The sequence below is a fragment of the Hyaena hyaena genome, unplaced genomic scaffold, assembly GCF_003009895.1.
Source record: "Hyaena hyaena isolate Hyena2069 unplaced genomic scaffold, ASM300989v1 scaffold_197, whole genome shotgun sequence".
Classification (NCBI taxonomy): Eukaryota; Metazoa; Chordata; class Mammalia; order Carnivora; family Hyaenidae; genus Hyaena; species Hyaena hyaena.
Genome location: NW_024080830.1, coordinates 2066407 through 2081090, shown reverse-complemented (window position 1 = coordinate 2081090; position 14684 = coordinate 2066407).

Genomic DNA, 14684 nt, shown 5'->3' with positions numbered 1-14684 from the left:
CTCTGACCCTCCCCTGCTCACGCTGTCTCTCTCTCTCTCTCCTAGAAATAAATAAAACATTAAAAAATATTAAAAAAAAAAAAAAAGTACGTGACCTCACTCTAATCATGAGGGTGCTTGAGACAAATACAAATTGGAGGGTGTTCCCTCGAGCAACCAGCCTGGGCTCTTGTAAAACGTCACACTTCCAATAGCAGACGGCAGAGTGTGTAGCTCGGACGGGTTACGGGGGACAAAAGTGTCATGGACTCTGAACGCAATGTGTGCTCTGGGACTGATCACTGAGGCTTTTTTTCTATGAAGACAATTATTAAGTAAATTGGCACAATATAATTGAGGTCTGTAATTAGAAAATTGTCTTATAGTAATGTTAATTTTCTGATTTAGCTCATTGTGTAAGTCTGCAACTTACTCTTGGTGATTTCACAAAAATAATACAGATACAGAGGAAGAACAATGAAAAAGTAGACGTGGTAAGTAAACACAGTAACAATTGTGGGATCCCAGGGCACCTGGGTGGCTCAGTCGGTTAAGTGTCTGACTTTGGCTCAGGTCATGATCTCACGGTTTGTGGGTTCGAGCCCTGTGTCGGGCTCTGTGCTGACAGCTAGCCCAGAGCCTGGAGCCTGCTTCAGATTCTGTGTCTCCCTCTCTCTGTGACCTACCCTGCTCATGCTCTCTCTCTCTCAGAAATAAATAAAAAACATTAAAAAGAATTAGCAATTGTGGGATCCAGGCAAAGGGGTCTGGGAGTTCTTGGTGGTATTTTTGGAACTTCTTGTGACTGATGTGATTTGAAAATAAATAATAATATAAAAATATACCATAACACTGATGTGTGGTTGTCTTGAATTCTGAAATCAGCAATCTTCAATTAATTACAGCTGGCGTCACATGGATCTTCATGCCCTGTAGCTGCCTTTGCCTTTTATGTGAATACTGTTCACCCATGAGGTTCTGAACATTCCACCTGCAAAAAAAGAAGGAAGTTCTACAGCCCAGTTTTTTTTAATGAAAAATTCTCACAATTTTTTCTGTTACATTTGTTGACGATGAGATCATATTTCTTTACAGAAAGAGTCAATAATTTTACCCTGTCTGATGAACTATAGTAAAAGAGGTTGGCTTTGGGGAGAAGACAATTCTTATTATTATTACTATTACTGTTACTACTGTTGTTATTTGTAATATACAATGGCACCCTGGAACTCTGCATTTGTCAAATCTTTTTGCGGCAAAGATGCAGACACTGGCACACAGACACCCTTTCCTGGTCGTTGGCGATGCCTCTCTCTCTTCCTCTCAACCGAGACTCTTCCAGATTGCAGCTGTGGTGACGCTATGCTCTCTCTTCCCTTGAGTGCCTTTGTCTGGGACGGGACAGCTCATCGTGAAGACAGCGTATTCCAAATTCTTGTATAAGCACAAAATGTGAACCTTACCAGCCCTTTGGGCCGGTTGGAAATTTTTAAAAATAGATTTTTTTTCCCCTTGGATCTGATGACCGACAACATTTGTATTGGTAAGGTGGGCTAAAGCTTCATAAGGGTAGAGCCAACTGCCTACGGTAGCTCAAGCTGAAAATTCACGGTTTGCTAACCCCCTAAATTACCTGGCAGCCCGCATTCCTGGTCTCCGCTGCTGTACACACGGCGAGGAGCAGGCTTTAGAAAGGCAGGGTGGATTCCCAGCAATTGGAAAATGCAACAGAAATTGCTTTGAAAATCAGATTAACCCTCCAAACCATATCACCGGGCTGCCAAGCCCCAACTTTTCTGTGCGACGATGCAATTTTAAATGCATAAATACCAGCGTGCTGGAGATGGTCTTTATGGAAAGGATTTGCGTTACGCTGCATGAGCAAGGAAGGCGGATTCGTACATCATACTTGATAGTTGGGAAGATGTGAATGTCTTTTCAAAGTGGGGAGCAAGTACTTTGCAAACAAACGTGCACTTAGTTTCCTCTGTCCATTACTGAGGGGATTGTAGTGAGCACGAGGTTGCTAATAGATTTGGGAAACTAGATTTAGTATAAGAAGTAAGGAATTTGGACCATGGCTGAATCCTGGTTTTGTCACTTCCCAGCACCCTCACCTTGGAGAAGTTACATAACCTCTCTACCTACCGTTTTGAATATATATTAAATTAAAATTCTATAAACACACACACATGAAACACTCAAAGATGAAAGTAACTTACACATCGGATACCGTAACCCGGTGCCGTTCAGTGTTACCCAAGCAAGGCAAGTACTGACCCCCACCCCAGCTTCCTACTGTTTTATGTGTTTCCAAAAAACATAAGTAATATTAAAAACGTTAAGATTTCACAGTAGAGCAGTACCAGGAAGAATAGGAGAGGGTAGATTTTCATTCCTCTGTTGGGCCATAAAGATCATTGATTAGGGACCATCACTGGGACAGGCTCTTCTTGTGGCCCCTCCACACCCCCCTCCACCCTCAGCTGGGCTGAACGAGCAGCGGCCCTAATTAGCTGGCGATCACCCCTCTGGCCAGGCCAGAAAGGCTCTCCACCGAACTGGGACTTTAGAAATGCACTGCTATGCTTTGCGAACACTTCATCTCTGAAGCCGATGGGATGTGAGAAGTTGCCAATGGATTAATAGCCTGAGGCGGCTGAGAGAAAATGAGCCTCGTGGCCACATCTTTGAGAGCGAAACAGAACCAAGATGAAACACCTTTTCCTTGGCTGTAGGGGACAACTTATTCTTAGGTTTTCTACCCATCTTATCTCTTACATGGATTTAAATGGATTTTATGGAAATACTTTATGTAAATAATTTGTTTTTTAAGTGGCAAGGTATCTACAGGGTCCCTCCTGCGTCTGAGAGCTCCTATATTTAGAACCATTTCGCTATCACCTGTCTGTGAGGTCACTGGGATGGACCACAGAAAACTAAGTTAAAATCGGGAGCTGTGACCTTTGACAATGTGGAGAGGCATGTTCTATTTTATGGGAAAGTTGACACAGATGATGGTGGCATTAACACGGACATGGTGGCCACCATAGGAAGGTCTTTCTTTCTTTTAAAAAATTTTTTAAATGTTTTTTATTTTATTTTATTTTATTTTATTTTTTTTGAGGGATAGAAAACAGAGCACAAGTGGCGAAAGATCAGAGAGAGGAGGAGACACAGAATCTGAAGCAGGCTCCGGGCTCTGAGTTGTCAGTACAGAGCCTGATGCGGGGCTCGAACTCATGGACGGTGAGATCATGACCTGAGCCGAAGTAGGATGCTTACCCGACTGAGCTCCCCAGGAGCCCCTGGTCTTTCAAACCTTCGAACACAGTCAGAACACTCTTTTTCATGTGAGCCCATGCTGCTGCTGGCACGTTAGAGGCCAGCTCCTCACGCCTGTTCGCAGTAGCAGTAACAACCACACCCGGTGGTTTTAATCAATCTGCTATTCACACTAGGTATATAAAAATATAAACTTTGTGGGCATAAATTTGAAAAACATGCTAGTCTGTACACTGAAAATTATTAAATTTGGCTAAAAACGGTGAAGCCTAAAGATAGGTGATTATAGACTGCATGCTGGGTCCAAAATGAAAATTTCCTCAAATTGTCATTTTTCCCAAACTGACATGTAGACTTCTTACAATCCCAATGTGAATTCAGCTTAGTTGAGTTTGTGTGCACATATGTCCCGGTCTGTGCACATGTGTTTGTATGAAACGTGACAAGTTGTCTCTTAAATTTAAAGAGAAAGCCTAAACATCAAGAATAGCAAGATTTTCCAAAGAAAATGAATCCAGTTCTGACCCAACTCCCCCAAAATGCCCTGGGAACTTTCTCATTAAGGCCAGCTCTAGACCCCTCTCTGTCCCCACTGTGTGTGAGCTGGGATCTGCCTCCTGCTCTCCGCTGAGGACAGCCCTGCTCTGTAGCCTGGGTCAACGCTGTTTCCCACAGGTGTCTGCAAGAGTCTGGCAGCCCCTGGACCTTGTCACGTCCACACTGCAAAGTACACACGTCACTCGGGTTCCCCCGCTCTTGTTTCCCTTCTTTCGAGAACAGCATCCACCTTCCCTTCGAAGAAACGTCTGCCCTCCAGCCACATTGTTAGGAAGAAAAATCCCTTCTCCTTTAAAAAGCAGTGTTCCAGATTAACTTGAGGAAAAAAATAATTCCTTTGTTCTCAACATCTTTCTGTACATAAAGACCTAATACCTTTTTTCAAAGTTGACATTCTAAAATATTTTATTAAGGGAGTGTCCATTTTATTGTTTATCAGTGTTTGGCTCCTGATGTTCTGGGGAATATGATTTGAAATTGTCTAGAGATGTCTAGGAAAGAATAATTCAAAGGAATATTTCACTGTAGATAAAAAATTTTTAGAAAAACTGGGGTATTTTTAATTTGCCTCATACTATTTATCATTGGTTTTGCGGAGCATAATTTCTTCAACATCAGTTCTGATAAATAACCTCAGAGATAGAATATTGAAAGATAGTGTATTCTGATCTTATTCTGTTACTTAATAAAAATATTCTTCTGTTGATGGTCGAATCCCGGCGGCCCTATTGCAGGGTGGTGTGAACAGGAGGAAGATGTGGTGTAGATATCAGGCCCAGAGGGAGGAGCCGTGCAGAAATATTCTGGAAAGCTAGTCCTGAGATATAATGGAGGCATCCCGACCTGCACCTGGCTGGATTTCAGTGCTGTTATGGGCCGCGGACTTCCTTTCACCTCCTGTTTGGCCCCCGTTTTGGACTGAGCCGCTATCTTACACGTGTCCCCCCATTGCGGATTGGGTGGGATGGGGAGATACCTTTGTCTCCAGTGTCACATTCAAAGGACACAGATGGTGACTCAAGAGGTGCACGTAAGTAACAGATGACAGCCAGAAGCCTCGTCTGCGCTGAGACCTGGTTTGGGTGATGAGATTTTGAATTTCGAGTGAATGCCGCAACGGGATCAGCTCCTAAGGAGGGCCAATACATTTGCATGTGAGAAGGACGTGAATCACCGCAGGCGGAAGGGGGGCCGTGGCTGGCAGACTTCAATATGGCACCCACGATGCCCACCTCTTGGTGTTTATGACCTCATATAATCTCACCTCTTTGAGTCTGGAAGCAACATACAACTTGCTTTCAGCCAATAGAACACGGCAAAGGCGATGGGGTGTCATTGCCATGATGACATTATTTTATTATTATTCTTTTTTTAATGCTTATTTATTTTTTAGAGAGAAAGAGACAGAACGTGAGCAGGCGGGGGGGCAGAGAGAGAGGGAGACACAGAATCTGAAGCAGCTCCAGGCTCCAGGCTGTCAGCACAGAGCCCAACATGGGCTCAGACCCACGAACCACGAGATCATGACCTGAGCTGTTTTGAGACGGGACTCCATCTTGCTAATAGCCGCACCTTTCTGGCTGTGAGGAAGCAAGCAGTCATGAGTCCTGTCGTTCCAAGGATGTACATTCTGCCGAAAAGACAGAGTAAACTTGGAAGGGGACCCATTCCCTGTCAAGCTTAGGTGAGGAGTCGTCGTGACTGACACCTTGATTGTGGTCTCGAGGAGGGCCCAGGTGAGCCGCGTCAGGACTCCTGACCTGGAGAAAGTGTAGGGTAGTAAATGTGTGTCGTTCTGGACAACTACATTTGTGGTAATCTGTTACACAGCACTGAACACTAATGCAATGTCTGGTGATGCTGGAGAGGATAATACCACCCACAGTTTCTCACTTGAGCCTGGTGGACATCCACTGCCCACGACTAACCACAGCTAAGAGGCACTATTTTGTTTCTGATAAGTTTTCTATATTCCTTGGGGAGAAATAAAGCACTGCTCTGATTGATTTCTGGCCATGAGTTTGGGCTTAATATAAAGAATCTCCAGGAAGTCATTGAAGCAATCAACACATGCAAAATGGTGGCAAAAACACATTAGATTAACAGCTCATCCCCTCCAAGGATGCTATCAGAGAAAACAGCTGTAAACATGGCATAAATTCGATTCAAGTTAAGCACGGCAATCTAGTTCAGGCTATTGATCTTGTCCCTAATAAATTAGTGGGTGAATGCCTGGCTGGGCAGAACAAAGGTTGTTGAAAATTCCTCACCTATAAGCACTCCTGAATGATTCCCGGCCCCATTTTCCCGACCTGATTTTATCAAATAGAGCTTAGGAACTAATTCCCAGTTATCCAGGCAAAGGTTCGGTGTTAAAAGAAAGCGGCGCTTTTAACACCAATTAATGCACGGTTTATAGGGTCCCATATGGTGCACATACTGGTGGAAGAAATGCATGGATTAAACGAGAGATGAGAGCAAGTGAAAGCGGTAAGTGAGCAAGCCTTTGCCAAATGAAAACGTGTGTGCGCTTGCTGAAATACTTCGAGGCAGGGACAAGATTTTAGAAATATAGGTGGGTTGCTGGTTTATTTATTATCAAAATAAATTTGGTCAACGATCATCAATGAAATGACCCGGTCGGTAAAAAAATACCTCTTGGTCTATACTAGATTCTTCTAGAAAATGAACAAATGCAGCTGTAAATAAAAGAACAATACATAAAGTTAGATGTACAACAGTACTTACTCTCCAAATGTGGCCTTCAGCAATTTATTGACTACTGAAAAAAACATATGACAGCATGAAGCCGGCAAGCCGCAGATAATAGACTATCTGGAAAGAGGATCCTTTATTCTACACACAGCAGTAGGTGATAAATGGCTCTAATGCCAGCGCTTTCCATTTCCTTCTCTGCCCCAGCCCCGGCCCAGTGTATCTGGGATCAGAGACTAATAGCCCCCCAGGAGGAGGTGTCTTCACACCAGGCCTTCTCATGGGTGAAAACAGCACTAATCAAACACCTGTCAGTGACTTCCGACGGGGCCGGGCTGAGAGCCTGGTGTTTCTCTAGCCGAACACTTGCTATTTCCAGCTAGAAACCATGGGCAAGGAACGTTGTAATAAAGGAACGTTGTGTAATTTCTTTTTGTTTGTTTGTTTTTTAATTTTTTAAAAAAGTTTATTTATTTGGGAGAGAGTAAAAGAGACAGAAACGGAGAGAGGAGGAGGGGCAGAGAGAGAGGGAGACACAATCGGAAGCAGGATCCAGGCTCTGAGGTGTCAGCACAGAGCCTAATGCGGGGCTCGAACCCACAAATGGGGAGATGCTGACCTGATCAGAAGTCAGACGCTTAATCGACTGAGCCACCTGGGTGCCACTTCGTCATTTAATTTCTTTCTGCAAAGAGGAGACGGTTAATGATTCTGCAGCCAGTGTGTAGCCGGAAACCCCCCATAGCGTTAGCTGTTTCTCTTCACACGGACCCCTGCACAGTGAGGCCTGGACTAAGGGGGTCCTGGGGTGAGTGGGACTGACTTACTGACCCAGCTCATAGCAGGGCTCATGAGAAAGGAAACCACATCAATCTTGACTTCACAGTGACATTGCATCACGGGGACGTTCTTGTGTCCCCAGAGGCTCCGTGTGTGTCTGAGTGTTTAGCCCAAGCGGGTCCTAACGTGTCTTTGAGGTGGTTGCCTGCCAGTGTCATTACTTGTGCATGGCTTTGTTACATCTGCCTGGGCCAGCGGGCACACCTGTGAAGGGCTGGAGGTGGCCCCCCTTCAAGGTCAAGGTCATTGCCGTAGCCGGGGGAGGTGCTCCGCACCCTCTTGTTAAGAAAACACACGATGGTGACTGGAACCAGTTCCTGTTTGCCTGCTGAGGGGAGAGGGGTTTCGGTCTGTTTCAGAACGTAATGGTTGAGAGAAGGAGATGATTTCTAGAGACGCTCTGTGCCCGTTGTTTAGAGAGAAGCTGCGAAGCCATTTTGAGGAAGGGATTTTAGCACCTAATGAAGACGGATAGCAATTAAGGGCTCTTGAATCATTTAATAAAGAGAAGAGATTAAGGAAGCCTCGGACCCCTAGGAAATCAGCAAAGAGCGGTGAGGTGGTTAATTAGCGGCAGGCACCGTGCCCTGGGGTGGACCTGGGAAGCGATGCCCAGATTCATTTTGGGGAATGATGGGCTTTTTATTACCCACAGCTGGGAGTGAGACGGGCAGTCGGCCATCAAGTGCCAGGCCCCAGGACCGTCTCCCAGGTGAGGGGGGTCGGCAGGACTGAGACTTTTCTGGGTGGGAGCAGAGTCAGGGGCCCTCCGCCCGATCCAGGATGGTGGCGGGGGGGGGCGTCCTCTCCCCCAGAACCCTGTGCTGGCTTGGCTGGGGACCCCGCTGAGTCCTCTGAACCGTGATGAGAAGGGGCGGCGGGCCCTGGCGCACTGCATCAGTAGGCATCCAGGGTGCTGAGCCCTGCTACTTACAAAGGGGAGCACATCGGAGTTTGAGTTTATAGAATGGGGCCGCCGTATGCAGAGAGAGGATGGGACCCCCTGGCAGGGACCCGGGAGAGCCCGGCACTGCGTCTCCCACACGCTGCATGCGGGGAGAAGGGACCGCGGAAGAGGCCGCAGTGGGCCCGGCTGAGCCGATAGACTACGGGCGGGAAACATACTGCAGGCCCAGGGGACGCATCATGGAGCAGAGCAGCGAAGGCCCACCGATGACGGTGTCCTGGGAGGGTCTCTCCTTAGGCCAGGGCTGAGGGGGTGATGCGGTCACACACTGGCTTACAGAGAGCAGTAGCGACGCCCGTGATTGGTGGTGCTTAATCGTCACAAGCCAAATTGATTAAATAATCATAATGACCAGAAAGGTTGGAATGGCAACCCGGAGTGTTGTAAAGATTGGTTTTTTGTTCTTTTTTAAAAAATTATTTACTTATTTTCTGGGGGAGGGGGACAGGCAGATAGAGAGAGAGAGAAAGAGAGAGAATCCCAAGCAGGCTGTCAGCATGGACCCGGACACAGGCCTTGAACTCCTGAACCATGATGAGATCATGACCTGAACGGAAACTAAGAGTCAGGTGGTTAACCGACTGAGCCACCCAGGTGCCCTGTTAAGACGATGCTAATGACATACAGTGACCCTAGTGGCACCCTCCTCGGTCTGTACAATCAATATAATTAAAGGCGGGCCAATCGGGATGCCGAGGGCACTCACCTTAATAAAAGGCATAGTCCTTTGCCATTTTCTGAGTGAACCTGGTGTTCGGGCACAGAACGCATAGCCTGAAGGAGCGGTTAAGTTCTTGCAACTGCAAAATGAGCATGTGACAATGTCGTCAAATCCTTTTAGTGTCTTTGCCTGGGAAACCGCACCCTGGGGAGCGGGATAGCCAAACGTTTCAAGCACTGTTTCTTGCAAGTTCTTGCCACCAATGGCACCTTTAGACCACACTTGACATTACAGAGTGGGGGCATCTCAAGGACGTTTACCAAACGGAGCACTGATTCATGTCCAGCTTGCCTTGGTCCCCCACTGGGTCAAATCTACCTGGTGGTCATTTCCCAGGTCCCCAATGTACTTGAAACAACTTTCACATCTGTGCCTAGCCTTGTGGGGTGATGGATATTAAATTTAGGGAGTGGAGCTTCTAGAATTTTCTTCTCTTGGTCAAAATCATACAGCAAAACCAATATTATTAGATGGTAGCTATATTTGCAGTCAGCATAGTGTAATGAATGTATCGACTTGTCCAATCACTAGGTTGTACACCCGAAACCAATGTAAATTGTGTCAAGTATACTTCAATCAAAAAATAAAAAGCAAAACAAAACAGGATTACATCCTGGAGGGAGAGAGTAAACAGATCGCTGCCACCATGAAAGACCTAAAAGCTACACGTGTGGTGGATGCCAAGGAATCTCCACGTACGTCACCAGATGGGTTCTGCAAGCACCGACACAGCACCTCGTAGGCGTCTGAACGCATGAGGCCACAGAGGTGGGTAACCAAGGGCAAGGGCATCCAGACTGGAGAATCCAGAAAGAGCAGAGTTGTAACCCTTAGAGCAATGACATTCTGGGGCCACACTTCTTCCCATCAACCTCCCTCTTGCATATTTCCCGGGGAGGAGAGACCCACCTGAACTCTGCATGACCGGCTCCAAGAATCCACACAAAGTGGCTTGTGCCCCTGATGGGCGATGGCTCTGTGCCCTGCAGAGCCCCCTTCAGAATCGGAGCGTCATTACCTCCACTGCTTCGAATGCGCCCAGAAGATGGCCCTCAGCTGCCACCCGTTTCCAGGGACAGCCTGTGCCCCAGAGCTGCCTTCCCAGGGTGGATCAGACCCCTCCTGTCATGGGGGTATGAGAAAGAGCATTACTCTCTCCTTTCTGCTTGGAAAGGTCTGGATTCATGCATTTATCTCATCTCCAGAGCCCTCTGTTGGCCAGACTGAGGCTGCCATGAAGATTGATTCACAGCTAGGCCTTCCCTCTTCTCCTAGTTTTCCCCCACAGACCTCAGTAGGTAACACCCTTCTGTGTGCAGATCTGTCTTAGAATCTGTTTTCCAGAGGTCAACGTGCAACCTGTAGGTATATGATGTGCTGGAGGAATTAGTCCAGCTCCTAAATGCGGTGATGGATTCCCGACCCAATTCCTGTCTCAGGTGATACCACGTTCCTTGTAAAGCACAGAAGTTAAGAAGATAGGAGTGATGGAGAAATCCTTGAGCCCTTGGTTTGAATGGATTGCTGAGAAGAACGGTAGAGCTGTGTCTCCGTGAATAGAAGCGTGTCCTTATTTATCTAAACCAGACTTCAAGGTCAATGTGTCCCTTCACCTAAATTGTTAATCTCCATTTGCCTGGGAGTTTAAGACATAGTGTGGATCTACACCCCAAAGAAAGTTTATGCCACACGCAATTGTTGTAGAATTAACTCTTCCCAAAGAACAGCGTTCACTTTTCCCAAAGAATAACATTATCTCAAAATAAATTTGCACAAATCAGGTAGAGTGAAATGGCAGTTTTCATGCAAGCTGGATTTATATCTAATGTAGAGATATTTGTCATTATCATTAAGACTAAAGTCTGACTCCCCTCATGATGGTATTTTTTGCTTCGGTCCCAATTTTTCTTTTTCGATAGTACCCCTTGCTTCTGTTATTTTAAAAAGCATGGATGGCATCATCCATTTTAATTCTTAAAACATAGTCCAAGGGGAACCTGTGTGGCTCACTTGGTTGAGCGACTGATTCTTGACTTCGGTTCAGGTCATGATCTCACGGTTCATGGGATCAAGCCCTGAGTCGGGCTCTGCACTGACAGCTTAGCACGTGCTTGGGATTGTCTCCTTCCCCCCTTTCTGTCCCTCCCATGCTCTCTCTTTCTCTCTCTCTCCCTCAAATTAAAATGAACTTTAAAAACACAAATAAAAACAAAACAGGTCAATTTAGGGAGCATGTATTGAGCACCAACTAAATAGAATTAACAAAACTGGCCTTTTACTTCAAAACCTTGTGGGATGAGATGTCAATTGATGGGAATTTCAGCCTGTGTGTAACAACTTCGCATTTTCACCTTGCCATCTCGTTCCAAATGTTCAGAGCAATTAGATCACAGGTTCATTTGGTTTCCATCCTTGGCAGCTTCCTGGTAGCATTTCCTGGTGGCAGAGAGACTGGAATGTTGTTTCCACTGGACTTTCTGACAGGTGCTTGCAAGGCAGAGCAGCACCAGGAGCTCCAGTCCTCATGTTACGTCCGTTCACTGTCCATTGCAATGTAACCTTCCCGGGGTGGGGGGGGGGGGGCAAGGAATGCCTCCAACACTAGCCATGGAGTGAGTCCGCGGATCACAGTTTGAGTGGGTTTGATGTTGGAGGCCCTTACATCTCTAAGCTTTGTGCACATTTTAAAAATCGCGATTCAGATTTATTTATGTATTTTCAAACAGACCCATTTAAGCACCCACTCCCTGCTCTATATTCCAATCTCTGTGAGAGATTTAATTAATGCACATTAGTGGAGAAAAGCTTTAAAAATGGCCCATTTTCTAAAGACCGTGAAAAGCAATCTTACATTGCATGTGATTTATTTCAATTTTATTTTAAATCATAATACTTACATTGGAAAGGAGAACGAAATAACTTATGTGCACATGTGTATCATTTTATTTCAGATAGTTCAAATACATTTAAACCTAAGATATTAGCTATTTCCCTGGAGTTGAATACTGAATAATCACAAATTTATGTTACAGCTATTTTACATGCATTTTCTACTATCTTGTGCCTCACTTTCAATTTTGCACTGATCGCAAAATTTCTGAAGCTTGAAAACTTCTGAGTTATATATATCTTCCCCCAGAAATCTAGAATCACAATTTTTTGTTTAAAACATTTTTCAGCCAACAGATAGACAGGGAGAGAGAGAAAGAAAAGGAAAAGCAAAAATATCAATGATGATAAAAACCTTCTCTCAACCCCACTGCCTCTCTGTCATGGTCACATTACTTTGCTCACCAAACTCCTAGTCCGAGTATTTCCCTCCACTTGTTACAAAACCACTCTGATCAGATCAGTGTCCCACACTTCAAAAACTCAAGCTCTGTTAAAGCCTCCAATGGCCTCCACTTTTAGGGAACTAAGAGTCAAATCTCCACTCTTATCTATCCATCAATAATACTTTGCATAGCTGATGATTCACTTCCTTTGTTAATGCTCCTCCCTTGGCCTCCAGGAAAACACACCCCCTTGGTTTTCCTCGGGTTTGTGTTATGGAACGTTCGGATGCCTCTCTTCTCTCATCTCCACTGCCTTGACAATCGCGTCCAGAGCAGATGGAGGAATGATTGTTTACTTTCATTAAACTTTCCAAAGATGATCTGTTACCTTTATGAAATAGATATTATAACAGGCAGTGTTTCGAATGAAAAAAGATGTGTATAAATTATTTCAGGTCACTTTGTCACTTGATATTAGAAACAGGAGAAGAGAACATATGTAGCGACTAAATTTCAAACTGTGCAGTATTTTAGTATAATTTGCCTGACCTGTATAATTAATGGAATGGGATGTGTTCCAGCCCAAGTCCATTGCGAGCAGATGGTTCATGCTAGCTGACGAAGCATTCCTCTGGGCTTTAGTCCTAAAGAGAAGTCTTTAGTGACCAAAATCTCTAAGTTGATACAAAGGGCACATATTTAAGTCAAATCGGCCAAGGCAGAAAGATCATGAAAATGCCATAGAGTAATTGGACTTCGCTTTCAAAGGCCACGTTTCTCGGGGAATCTATCAGTCTACACGAGAAAGTCTGTCATCTGACAATGAATAAATACATCATGAGTATGTAGTGAATGACTCGCCCTAGCATGTTTTTAAGTTTGTGGCACAGCTGGGAGAGTATCGACCCAAACCTGGTCTCACACACTCCACACAGGAACTCATGCTCTCTTGGGGTGAAGGCGAGCCACCGAAGAGGTTAAAACTGGATGACACTCTGAAGCCAGCACGAGATCCTTGCCTGGAGGCCTTGCCCGTATCAGCCTGTCTCTGAAAGAAATGCTTGATAATATCATCGAGCTCGCACAAAAATTTTAGAACTTGAAAAATGAAGACCGAAAGGTTTCTCCAGATCAGTCAATATGTGCTTCAGGCGAGCAACTGTATGAACTCAGTCTGATTTTTGCACGCTCTTGGTTTCCTGGTGAATGGCCTCAGAATGCCATCTACTTAAGTAACGAGCAAGTCATAAATGAAAATATCAACTGCAAACGCGGAGTGCAATATGTTTAAATGTGTTATAAAACTTTGAAATGGAAAGTTGCATAACAGCTATCGGTGTAACTAGTACTGATAATTAAAGAAATATTAACATCCTACTCTACTTCTGACATATTTGTTTCAATTTTATTTATTTATTTATTTATTTTTAGTTTATTTACTTTTGAGACAGAGAGAGCATGAGCGGGGGAGGGACAGAGAGAGAGAGACACAGAATCTGAAACAGGCTCCAGGCCCTGAGCTGCCAGCACAGAACCCGATGCAGGGCTCGAACCCACGAACCGTGAGATCAAGACCTGAGCTGAAGTCGGCCGCTGAACCAACTGAGCCACCCAGGTGCCCCTGTTTCAGTTTTAAAGAATGATACAAACCCTTCCAGGTAGAGCCCAGCCCTTTGTGTCATTCTTGACTTCCTTGCTCCTCCTTGGAGATAACCTCCATGCTGATCGGGATAAAGTGTCACAAACACATTTGTGTACCTGGACTGCCTATGTCTGTAAGTTGTGACACTGGATACATGTGTTTTTAGACATACTCCTTGTACAAATGGACTCCTACTATATAATATTTCTGCAACACCGTTTTTCCTCAATATTTCGTATGCAAAATTTATCCCTGTGTAAAGAGATGGATACACTCAGTTAATTCAAACTACTAACGTTGATATAAACATCACACAGTTTCTTCTATTCTCCTGAACGATAAGAATCTCATTTCCAGTCATTCCTATGACAAAACAAATCTAAAGTGCCATTTCGACTCAATTCTTTATGCCTGTGTAAAAATGTTCTCTGGAAACCTAGAATATTCTAGAAACATTGAAGTGGCCTTCCTATAGCATTCAATTTTAGTATTGTTGCACAATGCTCTCCAAAGTACTGTTACCAAGGCATGTTACTGCCGGTGTTCCTTTTCCCTGGTTCTTTGTGCTAACTCTCACAATGTCGCATATTCTTTCTTGCAAATCTGATTAATAAGAAATGGACTGTCAGTTTTCTTAATTTGCATCTCTTTGATTGCCACTGTGGTTTTAATTCCCAACGACTTGCAAACTCACAGGGGCCA